General features: G+C 32.9%; 1 protein-coding gene and 2 long non-coding RNA genes across 8 annotated transcripts in view; 1 reads left to right on the plus strand and 2 right to left on the minus strand.

Moving 5' to 3' along the window:
- The window catches only part of LOC143227819 (chymotrypsin B-like), an 83907-nt gene that overhangs the window by 18137 nt on the left and 45682 nt on the right, over positions 1-20088 (minus strand). The gene's annotated exons all lie outside the window — the stretch shown is intronic.
- On the plus strand, positions 77-9297 carry LOC143227822 (uncharacterized). Of its 6 annotated transcripts, none has more exons than XR_013015095.1 (5): positions 77-543; positions 1679-1804; positions 4489-5061; positions 7896-8063; positions 9040-9297. It is a non-coding gene; the product is annotated as an uncharacterized LOC143227822 (long non-coding RNA). The 6 variants fall into 6 exon arrangements; XR_013015094.1 differs by having other exon boundaries at positions 77-302; positions 4489-5059; XR_013015096.1 differs by having other exon boundaries at positions 77-293.
- Positions 7418-11201, minus strand: LOC143227823 (uncharacterized). The gene is made up of 2 exons (XR_013015100.1): positions 10963-11201; positions 7418-9200 (listed from the first exon to the last, which is right to left on the minus strand). It is a non-coding gene; the product is annotated as an uncharacterized LOC143227823 (long non-coding RNA).

The following is a 20088-nucleotide window of genomic DNA, read 5'->3' on the forward strand; positions in this document are numbered from 1 at the left end:
CCAGTAGTGAACATTTTATTGAAATTTAAGATTTGTTTGTTTATTGTCGAATTTCGCGCGAAAGCTACACGAGGGCTATCTGCGCTAGCCGTCCCTCATTTAGCAGTGTAAGACTAGAGGGAAGGCAACTAGTCATCAATACTCACCCCCAACTCTTGGGCTTTAAGAGAGAATTCACTCTCACACACGAAATAAGAAGGAACCTTTGCTAGAAGATACTAACATATATCAGTTATGTCAGTCTAACGAATAATTGCCTTATATAGTAGGGTTCGATGTAGATGGAGTTTGTGGTAACAGAGGTTGTGTTTAATAATTTTTTTACGATATGCGTGGACTAAAATCATTGTGTGTTAGCTCATTTTTAGTTATAATTGAAGTAGTTTATTGCATTAGAGACCCTTATGAAACATTAGAAGTAAAATCGTCAGCAACTATACAGGAAATATATAACTTTCAAGTGTTACTTATTAAGTATTGATTTAAGTTTCAGTTTCCTTTTAATGGAGGACTGGTTTATCACAAATACACAATCACTTCAAAGTAAGACAGTATCTGTGTAATTTCTTCATTTTACAATATTTTATAAAGAAAAATACCTATTGATTTCCTTGTTCTAATTGCCCAACTAAAGTGGTGTCGTAAAGTAAGTTACATAACTTGTGGATAGTTGAGTATGGAAGCACATTATACTTATGTAATACTAAGTTTTGGGTGAAAAATAAAAATACTTTTGTCCATCAAACACTTTGTAAGTTGTATTTCAATAACCTGTACAACTTCCTAAATGTGTATCTCGAGTTTTTCATGGGAGCACTTTACACTGTATCTGGTATTTTCTCTATTTTAACATGAATTGTTGTGAAATCAGCACTGTAAGGTGATTTGGAAAAGTGATGATTCCAGTGCTTTAGTTGAGGTTGAATGAACTGGAAAATTATTATTATTTTTATCATATTGTTCCTGCTGTTAAAGTACTCAAGCAGGTTTGTGCAACATGGGACTCCTGTTCCAAAATTGAATATCATATCTAACTGTCTACTTGTTAATGTTTTCCAACTCAAATTTAAAAAACATATTGAATGTTACTTTGAATAGAATCAGGGTACACAAGGGGTTAAATCACTGGCAGAATACAGTTGAAAAAATAAATAAATAAATAAACATTGTCATTGCAGTAAATGGTGCCCAGACATATCTGTATCCTGTGTTATAGAGACGAATATACACAAATTGTTTTTAGTATAATGGTAGCAGATAAAAATAAATGAGTTTTACAAGATCACTACAGCAATTACTATTCTATTCTTAATACCTTAATTTGAAAAGTCCGTTTGTAGCACAGCAGCATGTCTGGGGACATGCACTGCTAGAAACAGGGTTTTGATACCATTCCAGGGCAGAGCTCAGAAAGCCCATTGTGTAGCTTTGTGCTTGATTCTAAACAATGACAACCTATCATGGATTAAGAACATTAAATTGTTCTAAATGTTGTTATTGATAACAAGTGTAATGTGTTTTATGGATGTTTTTAATTTTACACTTCTTTAGTAACTTATATGAAGCAATGTAAATAATAAAAATAAGCTTTTATTATAGGAAGAGTATACTAGGAAAATACTATGATTAATATCAGTTTAAATAATTATGTAACTTTAACTTGGAACAATTATTTTAGGACGTATAAAAACCAAATCATTCCAGGAAGTGTGAGAAAGCCATATCTGATCCTTTTCTACAATGATTTTAGTTTACCTTGTATTCACGTTGAACATGTCTGGCAAAAGTTAGCTAGAATCAAAAGGTATGTATATACAAAACGGTATAAAGCTTTCATAAGAGAGCTTTAGTTTATATTCATTTCACATAATCATGAGTATATTTCACTAGACAATTGTTCTCTTGAAGTTACTTTTGAAAGAATAAGTGTCATTTATTGGTTTAATAGTAAATGGAATAACTGGCTAGAAAAGTGTCTTCAAAGTTTTATTTCCATGTTGTAATAATATTTTAAAGTTTCAATCCATTTTATGTTTAAAAAACAACATATAAAAATTTTTATACATTATAAATTATACTAAATACATTTTTCTTTGCTCAACTGAGTTTGAATTTATATGCTTGAAAATATTTTAAATTAGAAATTGACCATGATGTTCCACTACCTTGAGAAACTGCTAATACTTTAAGCAGTAAGCTGATAATTAAAACTAATATGAACTACAATTTAACCTGCTATACCAAAAATAGATAGATGTTGAATAATGCCAAAAGTTGTAAATATGTAATTTCTTGTAAATTATTTGTTAGCAGCATGGAACAGCAGTGTGTTCTTGCACCTACAATACTGTAGTTTTGAATTTTTGGTTTGATATATATTTCTTGTATATGTGAATATAAGGCTCAAATTCTAGTCTGTATAATTTGCTTTTGATGGCTTTTAAAAATGGTTGTAAAACATAATAAAGCATTATAAAAATTGTATCTGAAATAATTTATACATTAATACTTTGTTAACTTTCCTCAAAATTATTGAACTTTTATTGGTAAATATTTCTAGTATCCACCAGAATGAATGCTTAAGAATTACAATCTAGTCGTATCTACTTTTAAGAGGAGCACATTTTACAGAAAGAAATGAAGTTTTTCTCATACATTGAAAATGTGGTACATTCTCGTTGACAAACGGTTCTGTTAGTTACTATGTGTCCACTGTGTTTTGTCTCTGTGACAGATAGCATGCATCACAATCACGAAAGAGTAACTGCCGAGTCAAGGATCGGAGATGAATCAAAATAATGTCTGCAACAAACATTGGTAAATGAGAAGATGGTTGTTAGGATGTTAATAAAAATGAGATGGATCTTTCTCTGAGATGAATTAAAATAATGTCTGCAACAAACATTGGTAAATGAGAAGATGGTTCTTAGGATGTGAATAAAAATGAGATGAATCTTCGTCTGAAATGAATTAAAATAATGTCTGCAACATACTTTGCTAAATAAGATGATGATTGTTGGGATGTTAATAAACATGAGATGAATCTTCATCTGAGATGTTGTTGAATTGGAAACTCATATTCATGATGTTCAAATAATAGATATTTACAATATGCCAGAATGGCTGGCTTGAACCATCTCTTAATATCACCACACAAAGAGGACAGATTTGAGATCTGCCTTGAGCTATTCCTTGTATATTTGTTACCAAGCATATTTCAGATTTTATAGTTGGTGATGAGTGTAACATGATCATGTGCATCCACAAAACAAGTCTTTAGAAAGCTTCAAGTTATGAAACCATATAGTTGCAGGTATTTGATGAACATAATCAAAGTTGTTTATTGTGTCAGTGTTAGAATTACGTTATCTGGTTTTTTGAACACATTTTTCCAAATTTCTCACACAGTCCTTAATACCATGTGAGTCTCACAATAAAATTCAAACAAAACTTGCATGAGTTTCACAATTAACTCCACTAATTACTGCTGTATTTTAAATATAAAAGATAAATTATTTAACACAGGTCTGTTCTTTACACTGAATTCTGTATTGGATAAAAAGATAAAAGTAATGAAAATAAATTCATACATGGATTTCATTGACAGAGAAAAGTATTAAAAAAAAAGTATCTGGCTTCTCAGTAAACCTGTGAAATCTATTAACCCTGATATGATCAGTGAACACCTTTCAGGTGTACATCTGAAATTCAAGTTTAGAAAGGTATAAAAATATCACTTTTTTACTCTTTTTGTTTATGTCTTTTTTCAGTTACAAACTTTTAGCTCATAGTTTCAACACTCTTGACTTATTTGAGATATAATTATAATCTTGTGCTCAAGAGATCAAATCCTTTCTATATATTTGACCATACCCAATGTTTCATAGATAAATGTACTCTAATCCTACCTAAAATAAGTTTAATTTGAGGGTTAGCTGGTAGAATTTGTGATGGGTAATGAAATTGAATCTGGTATATACGTGTAAATAAAAAATAATAAAAGTAATAAAAAGGAAAAAGGTCCCATTGATTAATTTACTCTTATCCTGCCTGAAAGATTTTTAAGTACAACAGCCACTGAAGATCCCCTGTTGGTTATTTCGTGTACAAGGTACTTTACGGACTGAAGATCCCCTGTTGGTTATTTTGTGTACAAGGTACTTTACTGATATGTGGTATTAGGTGAGTAGTGCTGGTAATGAAAGGGTTGAAAACAGTCCGTGCAAAAACTGTGTGGTTTCTAAAACAGATTTGAAATTAAAATTTATGTGCTAAAGAATTTTCTAGAATATGTAAACCTTCCAGATAATGTTATTTTTTTATTTTTTTGTAGCATTAAAAATAAGTTTATCACAAATAGTATTACTTCACTTAAAAGGAATTAAAACTGTGTGTCATTTGCTGTTAATTAATTGAATAAACATTTTGAAAAACATGTGTACTTTAGTACAGATACTTGAAACTTGCATGACGTTTTCATTTTCTTAGGGCTTGGCCTAGGAACTATTCATGTGCAGAAGGAACCAGCCCTTACAAAGAAGATTGGAGTGAACTCACTTCCATATCTCCTTCGGGTTATTGATGGTAGACCTATTCACTATAAGGATAACCAAATAAGCCTTCGGCGAATCATTGAGTTTACCCATAAACTTTTCCCCTATAAAACAATAGTAGATGCGAATGATGATACCTTGGAGGAATTTTTAAATGAATGGCCTGACAATAAAGTCAATGCACTAATCTTTAGTCAAGTGGAGCCTTCTCGTCTTCGTTACCTGCTGTTGGCCTTTCAGTACAACACGTATGCATCCTTTGGACTGGTAAAGCCTGATAATTCAAAGACCCACAAAACTTGCAGACGTTACAGAATAAACAAGAAAATGGAATCTTTGTTGATATTCAATGAGATTACGACATCCCCCTTAGCCACACTCAGCATGGGAGAACTGGTTCCCCAAACAATGAGGGATGTGCTGAATGCCAACAAGTTTCTTCTTCTTCCTCGATTGTCTTCACATCTTGGAAAAATTTGGTCATATTCAGTTAATAAGTGTGGAATGTGTGTGTTCATATTCTGGGTATATTTGTGGTGAACATGGAAAAATGTGTTGCTCTGTAGTTGGTGTTTTGCATGAAATTAGATTGCAGGTTGAACAATCACCAAGTTATTTTTGTTTCTTAAGTAAAAGAAGGATAAAGTTTTGAACTAGTGCTCTTCATCAGATCATAACAAAACTAAGGATATCAATATATCTTAGTTTATTTTGAAAAAAATACAAGTCAAATTATTTCATTTTCTCAGACTGCTTAAATGATTTTTGTTTCATGTTAGAATATGGTATAACAGTAACTTTTTGTTCCTGTTTAAATTAGTTCTTTAATAACAGAAGAAAATCCATGCATTGCTGTTAGTGTAATCTATCCTTATTTTCATATAACTATTTATTATCTAGCTGACACATATCTGTCAACACAATGTCACACTTTTGATGGAGATATGGAAAAATTATACAATTTACATCACCACAAATGTCTGTTAATTAGTTGTTCACGAATTTCGATATGTAATAAACAAAATCCTCAAATTAGCAAAATTTGGAAACATACAAATGCTTCAAAAATGGCTTAAGTTGTGTTGAACTAAACTCAGGTTAGTTTTCTTTCCTGATCAAAGTAAATAATGAAAGGAAATTTAGTGTACATCAGTCCGAGGATGTCTCAACATCCATTTTTTGGATTCTTCCTTTATTTGTTTTTTCTCCAGTTTTTCAGTTTGGACCCTGCCAGCATTTAGTATCCTTGTTGAAATGATTCTGAATTCCAAAGATGGATAGCTTTTCTGGGATCAGAGTCATTTATTGAAGGCAATGGGAACATGACCATAAGTTGATCAGTGATCCTGCCAGCTTCCAGGCAAGATCTTAAATTGGTGTTGGTCTTCATCATCTTGCTAAATCCTCTCTCTCTCTCTCATCAGAGCTGGCTGATACAGCCAGCAGTAGGTCAAAGAGGTTACAAGTGAGATATTTCCTCCTTATTTATTCCTGGAGATGGAAGCAACATATGGCTGACCTTTCTTGTTATGCTTGAGGAGGTTAAGTAATGAAATAGATGTGGAAAATTTATTAGAGAAATGATCATAAGAGCTGCATTATTATGCCTGTTTTTAAGTCATTATTTTGTGTTCATTTTAAGTTATTATTTTATATTCTATAGCATTTTACCAGTAATTGAATTGAGTGTTTGAACCAGAATCAATTCTACACAATGACATTATCAACTTGATTGTATGCAATTGTAATCAGCCCATTGTGCACTATAGTAATCGGTGGTTTCTGTTTGTGACATGATTGGTAAAACAGTAGTATTATGTTGTTTTTTTTATTTTTGGCTAGTGCAGCCTCCTTCTTTGAATTCAAAAGTGTTTGGCCTATTATGAATACACTTACAAACAATGTGCATACAGTAAAATAGATTCTCCAAACAACTTACAAGTTTGCAAGTTTTACTTGTCTGTTTTGGAAAGTGTTGACAACAAAGAAATTGTACATAAATTACTTGAGTGTGTGAGCTTTGATGTAGGCTTGGTATCATATAGACAAAGTTTCAAAAGTCATACCATTTTGATTTAATACAGTGGTCATTTTTATTAAAGTTCAATAATCACTCTGTATTCGAAATTTTTATATCAATTTCATTACACTAATACAAATGGTTTAAAAATTGAATGAAGTAATGACATTCTTATTAATGAAAGTGCATTTACTTTGAATACACAAGCCATTCATAGGCATGCTTCTGGACTGTCCATGTCTGAGGAGTGTTTATGATTTTGGGAAGGTCCATTTATGGTTTATCAATTTCATTACACTAATACAAATGGTTTAAAATTGAATGAAGTAATGACATTCTTATTAATGAAAGTGCATTTACTTTGAATACACAAGCCATTCATAGGCATGCTTCTGGACTGTCCATGTCTGAGGAGTGTTTATGATTTTGGGAAGGTCCATTTATGGTTTGTCATAAGTACTCCTTGGTTGAGAAACACTTAGATCAGTTTGTGTGAAATCGAACTTTTAATGACTCATTTGAATCTAAAGGCCAGGTAGTTTGCCTATCAGACACTTTATAGGGCCATTGACCCCTGGTTTCCCATTAATTTTAAGTCCTGTATAATACATTTCCACGGGAGTACTTAATAATGGAACTGAATATAACTTTTCATGTGTGTTACAAATAACACATGTAATTAGTGTGTCTAGTTATGAGATTGTAAGAAGGGGAGTTGAGTAGGTGTTTTTTTTAACAAATGTTATTTTAATAACTTGAAATACTTTATAGTGTAATGAACTATCTTAAGTAGAATTGTGCAATTGTATTCTTCTTACCAAATAATTCACTTGTTCCAATTGATTGTTTGAACAGTTTTAATTCTTGTTGTTTTTTTCAACTGTAAGATTACACAGATACCATTATCCTTAACAGATGGCTTCCACTCGACTCTCCAGTGAGTCAAGCTCTATCTTCTTTTTAAAGGGCCATTTATTGGCTGTGATCCCTAGACAGCTTAAATCTTTGTATTTACAATGCTTAAAATCAGAGTTCAATTCCCTTCAGTGGACACAGTAGATAGCCTGATGTGGCTTTGATATAAGAAAACGCACACATATTGGCTGGGATACAACAGTTACATGTATACTCTTCTTTAAAAAGTAATTGTAAAATTACAAGAGAGATCTTGGAAAGTATTGGCAAAATAGGTTTAGGAGCCAATGTGTTAAGAGATGATAAGTCTGTTTTGATGAGTGATCTTTAAATGATTTATTTTATTTTACAGTTTTCCTTTTTGTCTGTGTATAAATATAGGTACTTAAGGAAGTCTTCTCCCACAGGTTTATGTTTATTTTTCAAGAAAAGATACAGAGTTTGTTAATGCTTTATCATCTGGAGAAGGTGCACCATCAGGACCAGATCTTCATGTTCTAATGTTGTGGCGACAGGAATTTGACAAAGTACGCTACCAGTGGCTCGACAGTGTGTGGTCTGTGGAGCCAAACTCCGTATGTACTTTAAGTTTGCTTTCCTTGTTCGTATCTTGAGAATAAAGCACTCAATATGTAAAGTTATTTCCACATTAGGTAAAAATTATTGTTGTGCTATAATACTGTATTATTTTTTTTTTGTGCTTTCAGTATTTTAACCAGAAGAATTTTGAATAAAACATTATTCAAGATTATGCTAGTTGTGGCATGAACTATGTGTTTCTTGTATAAAAATAGTATGTTCAGAGCTGTATAGAGTTCCAAAGGGTTCACCTGAAAGTGTTGTTTCTCGTTAATTAAATCCACCGTTTTATATTAATAAACTTTTTTACTATATGTTAAGAATAAGAAAATGAGCATTTAAGTTGATTGGTTTTAGATTGAGAAATAAAAACTGAACTGGAAAACAGTTTATTAATATAGAAATGTAGTTTTACTGAGTCAGCTTTTGTTCTGAGCTATATAGGTAGCTTATTTTGATGAGAAGTAAACCACAATTTCTAGATAACCGCTGAAATCCTTTTTTTTTTCTCACAGAAATGTTTGTTGTGTCACGTAAGAAAAGGATTATTTATCGTTACACTGACGTTAAATCTAATTTCAAGTAGCTTGACTAAGTTCAAAGTATTTACAAAATGTTTGAGGTAGTTCTAGAAAATTACTAATAGTTTTAAGAAATTTCAGAAAATTACAAAGATTTTATGGAAATTTCTGAAAGTCACTACGACTTCAGGGAAGGTTATGAAAGTTACAACAAATATGAGGAACTTTCAGACAGTTAGAGAAATAAAAACCTGAAAAGTTACGGAATTTTTTGAGGAAAAGAGAATAATTCCAGAAAATTGAAAACAGTTTTGAGTAATTCCAGAAATCTTAAAATTATTTTGGCCTGTACTAGAAAGTAACAGAATTTGAAGTATTTCCTGAAGAATCATTAAACGTTTTGAATAGAATCATTTAAACATGTTTGTATAATTCTGACTTTTGTTTTCAGTTTGAAGATATGGTTTAATCAATCCATTGACGAAATGCTGACACTCGCATGTAGACGGTTGGCTCCTGCTTGATACCACAAACTAGAGGGCCCCACGATACCAGCCCATAAACAGTACACTTATTATCTTTTGGTGCCACTAGAGGTCTACCACTGTCTCCCTAGAAAATAATTCAAGAAATAGAACAATCGATCTTACCAAATCCTCCCTAATGAGATATATACATTGATATTTAAATAAATACGTTTTATTTAAAACACAGATATCATGTATCATCCACAACACAAAATGTTTATATATTTTAACATTTCATGTTGTTTTTCAAGTAAATGTAAGAATTGAATCTCGTATATAGTTATTTAAATGCACTTTAAACGTGTTCAGGTTAATATTTCACCTCTATGGTCACTGATTCACACCTGAAAACAAAGTTGCCTTCTTTGTGGTAATCAGATGAAGTCGACCACCAAATGTCTCTCATTTATTAAAATATTTAAAAAAATGTTTTGAACGATGTTTCACCTGTGGATAATTACTCTAAGTTTTCTTTACATTATTTGAAACGTCATTTTTGTTTAGTGTTCAGACAAAATTGTTTTGTTTTCCGTATAATTCTATTTTGAATTTTCTAATCATATTTTGAAGATTTTTAGATTATTGTATTCGACTGAAAAATGTGCTTGACAATTGTTTTATTCAAATAGAACCATTTCTTTCTAATGAGACACAAATTCTGTGCAACAAAGTACAGACTTCTTTTGCAACAATGTGTAATTTCTAATCTTAAAAAATGCAATCCATAATTACCAAATTACCTAATTAATTAGATTCTCACTTTGAAACAAACAGATCTAAAATTACATGCAAGCAAACTTTCAAGATGTCTTCAAAAAACGTAATAAAGAATAAAAAAGTAGACTACAAATAAAATCTGGATGAGGCTTTGTCTGTATCCCAGGTTAAACACCTGATTGGTTAAGCTCTTAACAATCTCTCGGCCCGGCATGGCCAGGTACATGAGGCACTTCACTCGTAATCTGAGGGTCGCGGGTTCGAATCCCTGTCTCACCAAACAGTCTCGCCTATTCAGCCGTTGGAGCGTTATATTGTAATGGTCAATCCCATTATTCTTTGGTAAAAGAGTACTCCAAAAGTTGGCGGTGAGTGGTATTGCCTAGCTGCCTTCCCTGTAGTCTTACACTGCTAAATTAGGAACTGCTAGCGCAGATAGCTTTCGAATAGCTTTGCTTGAAATTCAAAAACAAACAAACAAACAAATTTGTTTATCAAAATGTAATGTGGATAACTTATTTAAGTTCAAAATTAAAACAGAAATAACTTCACAGTTTTTGATCACTGGATTTTACTACTAGCTGACAAATCCGTATATATTTACTCTGTTATATCTATTTATTCTATCATGCAGTTAAATGACTATAAAGTGACTGTTTTGTACTCAAAGCACAAGATCAATAAATCATGTTTGATGTAATACACTAACCATCACGCCCGGCATGGACAAGTGGTTATGCATGCTTTACTCCTTATATGAGGGTCGCGGGTTCGAATCTCCGTCACACCAAAACCACTTCCAGCTGTGGGGGCGTTATAACGTGAAGGTTAATCCCAATATTGGTTAGTAAACAATAGCCTAAGAGCTGGCAGTGGGTGGTGATGACTACTTGCCTGTCCTTTAGTCTTACACTGCTACGTTATGGACGACTACCACAAATTGCCGTCGTGTAGCGTTGCGCGAAATTCAAAAACAAACAAACAAACATAAACCCACTATTGTCTTGTTCCTGTCAGGAATGTTTATGTCGCTTATCTTACTTAATTAAGTTCTTTCGTTAACTGAATATTATAAGTTACCGACAAATAAGAGCGTTATAGTTATTTTGTAACATCACTAAATTACTCACTTAGATGTAAGACTTCTTATATTGAAAGACAGAAACTTTTTTCATCTTAGCACAAAGCTGTGTTATGTACGTCATCCATCACATGGTTTCATTCCACGTCGTTTAACGATGTACATGTGTGTAAACTTGCTACAAATTCACTGGAGGCCTTGTCTCAGTAGCTTTGTTGTAAGTACAAAATATAAATATCTAAGCCTGCCTGAGTTTCATACAAATTCGTACGCTTATCTCTCTTTTTTATCAACCGCTAGGGAAAAATATTAAACTGTAATGTCTTATAATTTTGCCTTCTTTTTTACGCGTTTAATAATTACTACCATATAGAGAATTATTTTATAAGTTTGGAAATTAAAAGCCTCAAGAATATATTTCTTCTGTTAATATAGTATTTAAAAATTGACAGCCCAATGGGAGAGCGGTATGCGACGGGGCTTTGCTATATGAACATACACGTTCCATTTATGACACACGTTGAGACACACTGAAAAACAGTTTGTTTTAGGGTGTGTTTGTGTGTTATGTCTGTTTTCTTACAACAAAGCCACGGGGGACTAATTAGCTAATGACTTGCTGTTAAGCATTCTTTGAAGACGACTTAATTCTAAATGAATTAATTAACGGATAAATTATTGATTTAAAACCTATTAAATATAGTGATATTTCGATTCTTTCAACTAACTGCGACCCGGTATGGCCAGGTGGTTTGGGCGCTCGACTCTAATCTGAGGGTAGCGGGTTCCAATTCCCGTCACACATGCTCGCCTTTTCAGCCGTGAGAGAGTTAAAATATTTCGGTCAATTTCATTATTCTTTGGTAAAACATCAGCCCAAGAATTGGCGGAAGGTTGTTTTTATTATCCGTCTTTTCTGTAGTCTAGCAGTGGTTAATTAGAGACAGTTAGCCCAGACAGCACTCGAGTAGCTTTGAGCAAAATTAAAAAAAAAATAGTTTACACCTCCCTCCAGTGGCTCAGCGGTATGTCTGCGAAACTTACAACGTTAAAAACCGGGTTTCGATACCCGCGGTGGGCAAAGCACAGATTGCCCGTTGTGTGGCTTTGTGCTTAATTCAAAACATCAACATTAACCAATTTACACTTTCAGCGGTATTATGAATAATGTCAGTCATTGTCGTAATTATCGAGAATATATCTAGCGTTCAAGGCCACTTTGTCAACCCCTAAATCCGTGGCTCGTAATTATCCGAGGTAAGCAGAACAAACATAACCCACTGTGTAGCTAAGAAACATGTTATCATTAAAATATTATAGACACGTGTGTTCAAACAGATACAACAATCAGACAGAAATAACGCTTCTCTGTTCTATATTTATTTTTTAAAAGTATGCTAGTGAAACACAGTCTTAATCTTTTCTCAAATAAATCATTAAGCTAACTTGATTGTTTGGTTTATTTTGAATCACGCTCAAAGCTACTCGAGGGCTATCTGTGCTAGCCGTCCCTAATTTAGTAGTGTAAGACTTGAGGAAAGGCAACTAATCATCACCACTCAGCGGTCGACTCTTGGGCTATTCTTTTGCCAACGAATAATGGGATTAACCGCCACATTATAACTCCTCCACGGCTGAAAGGGCGAGCATGTTTGGTGTGAAGGGAATTCGAACAACAAACATAATCAGTCTTTCAACCGTGAGTGCCTTACAATGTGACATAATCCCACTATTTATATGCAAAAACGGCTCGTTTGGGTTGAGAAAATATTTTACATAGAAGAGCGAACAACGTTTCGACCTTCTTCGGTCATCATCAGGTTCACAAAGAAAGAGGTAACTGACCGGAAGCTGACCACATGTTTGAAAGGGGTTGTGTAACTGAGTGTCGGAATGTGGAGGGCAGTATTAGATGTTTGAATATATGATTTTATTTATTTTATTATATTAATATAGGTATAAAGGCGTTCCTTTATATTGGTTTATTTTGTTTTTAAGTTGTTGTATAAGTAAGGCTTCTTTAATTTTGCGTTTGTTTATGTTTGTTTCTTTATTTAGTATTTGAGTGTTTTCTATGGTTATGTTGTGTTTATTTGACTTGCAGTGTTCGAAAACGTGTGAAGGTGACTTTTTATGTTCTTTGAATCTGGATTCCATTTTCTACTTGTTTCTCAATATAGAAGTCGTGGCAGTTATCACATTGTATTTTATAAATAATGTTGGTGTGGTGTTTGTCAGTGTGGTTTTTACATAGTATAGACCTCAGTTTTGTGCCTGGTGTTTGAATAAATTTGGTATTAACTGGATGTCATATTTTGTTACTAGTTTTTGCCAAATGTTGGTTATTTGTTTGCTGATGTCAGGAATATATGGTATACAGCAGTATATGGTTTCGTGATTTTTTGATTCGTGAGATATATTTACTTTAGTTGGTTGATTTTGCTTTCTGTCTAGGTGTGTGCGTATAATGTTTTCTACGGTTTGTGGAGGAAACTTATTGATGTTGATGAAGTATTGCTTTATTTTGTCTAATTCATCGTTAATTTTATCTGGTGAGCATAGTTTTATGGCTGTGTTTATTTGGTTTCTTAGTATGTTGAGTTTTTGTTTTGTTTCATGTGCTGAGTCCCAAGGAATGTATAGTCCAGTATGGGTGATTTTTCGGTGGATTTCTGTTTTGAATTGTGTGTCGGTTCTTGTAATTTTGAGGTTAAGAAATGATATTTGATTGCTTTCTTCCTGTTCACATGTGAAGTTAATGTTGGGATGTACAGAGTTAATGTGATTGAAAAACTAAGTATGTGTTCTGTAGATTTGAATCCCGCAACCGTGTCATCTCCATATCTGTACCAGTATAGTGGTGGATGTAATGCTGTGTTAATTGCTTGTTTCAACTTGTGTCATAAAAATATTGGATAGAACTGGTGATACTGGGTTGCCCATGCTTAGGCCATTTGTTTGTATATAGTTTTGGTTGTTGAACATGAAGTTTGTCTTTATCGTGGTGAATTCTATGAGGGTTGCTAACTGGTTACTGGGAATGTCTATAGTTGGGTTAGGGTCTCGGATATAGAGTTCTAAGGCTATCTTGCAGGCTTCAGTGGTTGGAACTTCTGTGAAGAGGGATATAACATCGAAACTGGCCATTAAGGCTTTCAAACATGTGGTCAGCTTCCGGTCAGTTACCTCTTTCTTTGTGAACCTGACGATGACCGAAGAAGGTCGAAACGTTGTTCGCTCTTCTATGTAAAATATTTTCTCAACCCAAACGAGCCGTTTTTTGCATATAAATTTCTCAACAAGTGGGTTTTCTCGACATCACTGATTATTATTTCATCACGGCAACTGTACGAGAAGTGTAAGTTTTTGTGTTTTTCTCAGTGTATTTGTACTTACCTGTTACCATTATGTCTGAACTAGCATTCCGTACACCACTATTAACAGTACACGCTCACACAATCGTTAAGAAACTAAGAAATTTAAACCAACGAATTATTAATAGAAGAAATGACATTTATTTTATTCAACAATGTAGAAAGGAACAACTAACCCCTAATTTTGTAAAGGTAAAACTTTCAAAAAATTTTAATACATACACAAACATTATCCAAAATTTACAGAAAAAACTACTTAAAGCCATGTTGAACACAAAATACAAAGAACTACGTGACTTACAAAAACAAAAAAATGAACCTAGACCATCAACTGGCATGCTGCATTAAATCAGAGATTTACGGACTTATACAACGAAACATAAACCAAATCAATACTAAGAACGACAGAGACAAAAAGATCTGCCACAACAAAAAAACTAGAAAAACTAAGATGCAAACAACAGAAAAGACACCAAAACGACAAACCGTTGACTAACCTCATAATTAACAGATCCGATCGACAATTAAACACTGACGAGATACATCTACTTAACAAAGGACTCAACTTCGCAATAGCACCTAGGTACATTCCAACCATAAAAATCAAAACATGTTTAGAAGACCTAGCCAGGAGACTTGTGATACTTTCTACAGAGAACAAAAACAAGGAAACAACCAACAGAAAGATGACAACTTAGATAATTTTAGTGACATCCAACAGCCAAACTTTCCAGGTAAAATTACAAATTTATATTTTCCAGAAACACCTAAAAACAACATCTTAAACGATTTTTTCAAAGAATTTTCTCACAAAACCATCAACATAATTTCACAAAACAGAAAACTAAAAACAACCTTACAAAAGAGACATTAATTCCATTAAAACCTAAAACAAGACAAAAACATAAAAATTCTAAAAGCAGACAAAGGTAACGCTATAGTCATAATGAACACGAATAAATACATCCAAAAAATGAATAACATCCTATCAGACACGAACAAATTTAAACCAATACACACAAATCCAACAAAGACACACGAGACGCAACTGAACAAATTGCTACTACGAATGAAAAAAGCCAACACAATTTCACAAACACTTTATTCCTACCTACGTAAAACCGACTCACGCACACCGCAAATATACGGCATTCCCAAACCTCATAAACCAGATTGTCCATTACGACCAATAATGTCCACATATGAATCGTTTAATTACAATCTTGGTAAATACATAGCATGGGCATTCTCCAAATATGTAACATCAGCCAGCTCATTCATCAAAGAATTTTAATTTCAAGTCTAATCTAAATCAACTTAATCATAAAGCCTTAATGGCCAGTTTCGATGTTATATCCCTCTTCACAGAAGTTCCAACCCACTATTTGTTGTTAAATGAGTAGCCAAAAGTTTGCAGTGGGTGGTGATGACTAGCTTCCTTCCCTATACACTTGCACTGTTAAATTAGAGACGGCTAGCGCAGATAACCCTCGCATAGCTTTGCGCAAAATTCAAAACCACCTTTCTCAGATATTTATTATACTTTAAACATTTAGACTGACAGACAACAATGAACAATAGTGCTGGAACCACAGCTATTTATGTCTTCCGTCCATTATCAAAATATCTCCTCTCTATGGGTACACTTTTATTCCAAATACTGACCTTCAAAGTCCAAAGACCACTAATAAACTCTGACATACCTGCGAAGCTTTCTACTAAGAATATTTTCAATAAGGTTTATGTTTGTGTTGTTAATAGCCTGCAAACCTCACTAGTTTCGGACATCATTTCTGCTACGAAAAACTTCCCAGAAACTATCCAGTACATATATATATATATAATGTTTATTACCAAATTTTACATTAGCGATTGTATGAAAAGTATTAAATATAAAATCAGGCATATTGAGATAACTGACATTGTTCGTGCATTTATATAGAATGAATTAAAGAAAAGAAACCAAATCAAGCTATTGAAGTAATCTGACGTCCCATCCAACTGATGATAGGAAATTAGTGTGAGAAGTAAGCCTAACTTTGCTAAATTACAAGTACAGTTTTATTTTGTATATTTATGTAATTTTAAGTGACCGAAGATAATCATATCTATAAACAGTAATTTATCAAAGAGTGTTCCAAAAGCGATTTCTTTTAAACGAAACTTTCATTCATCATATCGTGTAATAAAAGAACTAATTATTACAGTACAAACCATGGATGAAATAGAAACTCTAATTTACAAGCTTCGAGTACAAAACAAACCGTGGGTGAAATAGAAACTAATTGTCATACTTCAAGTACATTATTAACCTTGGTGAAAAGGAGCTGGTTCCATGACTTAGGAACCCCTCCTGACCCGCAGGTGTAAAAACAGTTCCTGTGGTTTTAACACATTAAAGATAGAATTCTAAGGAACTTCAACAGTTGTAATACGTCAGAATTCAATTCTACTGTGTCCCAAAGGTTCACTTTACAAAAAGAACTCAACGAAACTCCATACCCTTTAACATCTTAAAAGTAGAATTATACGAAGCACCAAAACCTTTAACACATTAAAAGTAGAATTCTAAGGAGTTCCAACAGCTTTAACACGTTAATATTGTAACTCTACAAATCTTTACAAAAGCTTTATTGAGCTCTACATAATTAAATAACTAAACAGTAGATTTCTTCAAAGTTCTAATCGATTTAACATCGTCAGAGTAGAACTATTCGTCTGTTTTGTAGCTCCATCTATTAAAAAAGTGAACGTTTAACATTTTTGTCATTCACTTTAGCCATCGTTTGGTTTGATTTTGAATTTCGCGCAAAGCTCCTCGAGTGTTATCTGCGCTAGCCGTCTCTAATTTAGCAGTGTATGACTAGAAAGAAGGCAACTAGTCATCAGCACCCAACGCCAACTCTTGGGGTACTCTTTTACCAACGAAGAGTAGAATTGACCTCCATATTATAATGCCCCCACAGCTGAAAGGACGAGCATGTTTAGTGTAACGGAGATTCAACTTTAGCAATGCCATTTTTTTAATTAAAAAATATAAGTTGTTGTTTTTTTTAACTCACGCAGTTTGCATTACTATTTTGTAGTGAGTAACCAATAACCATAGTTTCTGGGCTGTTTAGTAACTTCGTTTAAAGATAATAATGTTGTTATAGTGTTACCTGTTACTGTAAAAGATAAAACTATGTTTGTGTGTCTAGCAATCCTAAACTATAAATTTCCAAATTAAAATGTGCTGGCCAAAGGGTCATTTCAGAAACAAGTTAAATGGGCCAGTAATAGACCTCTATCACTTCAAAAAATAAAAAACAATTTTATATTATTACGTCTGCTTGTACTTGACAGCAGGGATTGTTACGAAACAAAATGGCGGCCATAATAATTGTCCTTTTAAAACCAACTTTGAAATTTCTTAATATCAACAATGACTATTTCACAGTGTTGGTTGTACAAAACTGAAGCTTACTGTACTGATAAAGCCACCGAAATCGCCACTTTCGTGTTTATGGAGTTAATAAAAATTTTGCTATTCAACGAATTTTCAACTATGTAAGTGACTTCTCCAGACAAAATACAGAAAAATAACGAACCTCATAGCTTTACTTGTTTCACAGAACCCTTCCATCAGGAGTCCCAATGTTTCTTTTTTTGCATCGAAAACAGACGGTGCGCTACATCGGATGTATAATTAAATTTGAGGGTAGGTTAGTAGACATCCTGATGAGTAATAAAATTGAAACATAAAATTGAAACGGGTATTGCTTACATACTGTAATATATCTTATAAAATGGAAACAAAAACGCACAATAAAATTTTTTTAAATGTTATAATAACAAGTAGAGATCCCTAACAAATAAAAGTAGTTATGTTAATTTGAGATAAAGTAAGGATAATGTTTTTCTAAGTTTTATGTAACTTAGTTTGTAGTTTTGACTTCACTGTTTCTATATTTTTGAAACATTAATAAGTTTTATATTACCACAGCTAGTTAGGTTACGTATATATATCAATCCATACTCATCTTTATGATTTTTTCAATTACACTTCAACAGTAATATGACCACCATCCTACTGACGTTTATATAGACCATAACATTCCAAACTCTTGAGCTGTTAATTTCCATATTTCTGCTCTCCAGAAATTGAAACACATCACATAATTTGTTTCTCTTTGTTTAAAGATAATTCTATATTAACAATAGTTATATGATGCCATTCTTGCAGGAACGCTTTGATATAATGAATTAAACTGTCAACAGATGGCAGGAAATACAAATTCACAAACTAATTTATCTATACACGATATTAGATATAATACAAGAGATCAAAGAACTCGTTTTCAGTGGTCAAACACTTACGAATATTCTTCTACAAAAACAACACTTCATTCGAAAATCAGTAGAAAACATTAAAAACAATATTCTATTTTGTAGTTTATATATATTAAAAACCATTGGATTTGCCTTACCTGTTTCGACAGCACTATTATTTGCTACAATATTGCTTAAACATGTAAGATCATTGAAAATTTTAGTTCGTGAAATACAGCGTTTCATTGACTTATAACAAAATTACAAGTTATTAAAACGATATTTATTTTCGCCGTTCTCACATTCAACTTAGTAATGTGGGACTATTAATTTGAAGCTGTCAATCACGCCTGTTCTTTTAAAATAATCTTTGAAATTGTAGCAACTTAACTTCTCAGTATAAACACTTTGTTTAACTGGATTCTAACTGAAGACCACAGTCGTTTACCCGTTTAAGAATTAATAACAAAGTTAAGAAAAATAGTCCTTGTTTGTTTGTTAAGCGCAAAGTTACACAGAGTTTCTGTTGTTGTGACCACCATGGGTATCGACATCTGGTGTAAGAGATATAACTTTTCAAACGTATCACTGAACCACTGGAAAGAATAAAAAACCACAACTCGTTCAATGATTAACTGTAAAATTTAATAAACATTAAGAATTAATTTGGAGAAATTAAATAGTGTTGAACAAAACTAAAGCAGTAAATCTTTGAAGATAATAATATTTTTATTACATAGACGTGTTTTAGCTAAGCTTTTAATTGTTTCACTAAATTAATCGTTTGTTTTTGTTTTCGTACAAAGCAACACGAGTGCTATCTGCGCTAGCCGTCCCTAATTTTGTAGTGTAAGACTAGAGCTGGCGGTGGGTGGTGATGACAAGTGCCTTCCCTCTAGTCTTACACTTCTAAATTAGGGACGGCTAGCGCGGAAAGCTCTCGTGAAGCTCTTCAACTTTACTCACACGTCACCTAATAATGTCAATGTAGATTTTTTTTCGCATTACCATTCATCAAGTAGTATTTGTTTTAAACTAATTTTTATCATGATACGCCGAGTGAGTCTCTGTTGTCTAATTATAAAGTTTCTAACAATTGAGTCTTACAGATACTCATGTCGAAGGCTGTTTATGTGATCAAATAGCATAACAAACAAATTCTATCATAAGGATATGCATTGATAATACACATAATAACTAAATATACTATAAGTTTATAAAAGTATCAAGATTCGACCACTAGGTGTCACTACAGTTTGTAATAGTGCTTGTCACATTAGCCTAGTTACAAGAGCTGTCGTTTGACGGCAGTTCAAGATCAATTATTTGTAATATTGCATATGAGCAGTTATGTATTACTAACTGTAAAAGGCTTATTCTGTTTGTAACTCTGTCAAGAACTCTTTCACGCACCGATTTTGGCAATGGTCAACAATATATATCGTTACTTAGGAATAAAACTATCACCTGAGAGTTCCTAGGTCAAATAT

Source organism: Tachypleus tridentatus, chromosome 10 (assembly GCF_004210375.1).
Source record: "Tachypleus tridentatus isolate NWPU-2018 chromosome 10, ASM421037v1, whole genome shotgun sequence".
Taxonomy (NCBI): domain Eukaryota; kingdom Metazoa; phylum Arthropoda; class Merostomata; order Xiphosura; family Limulidae; genus Tachypleus; species Tachypleus tridentatus.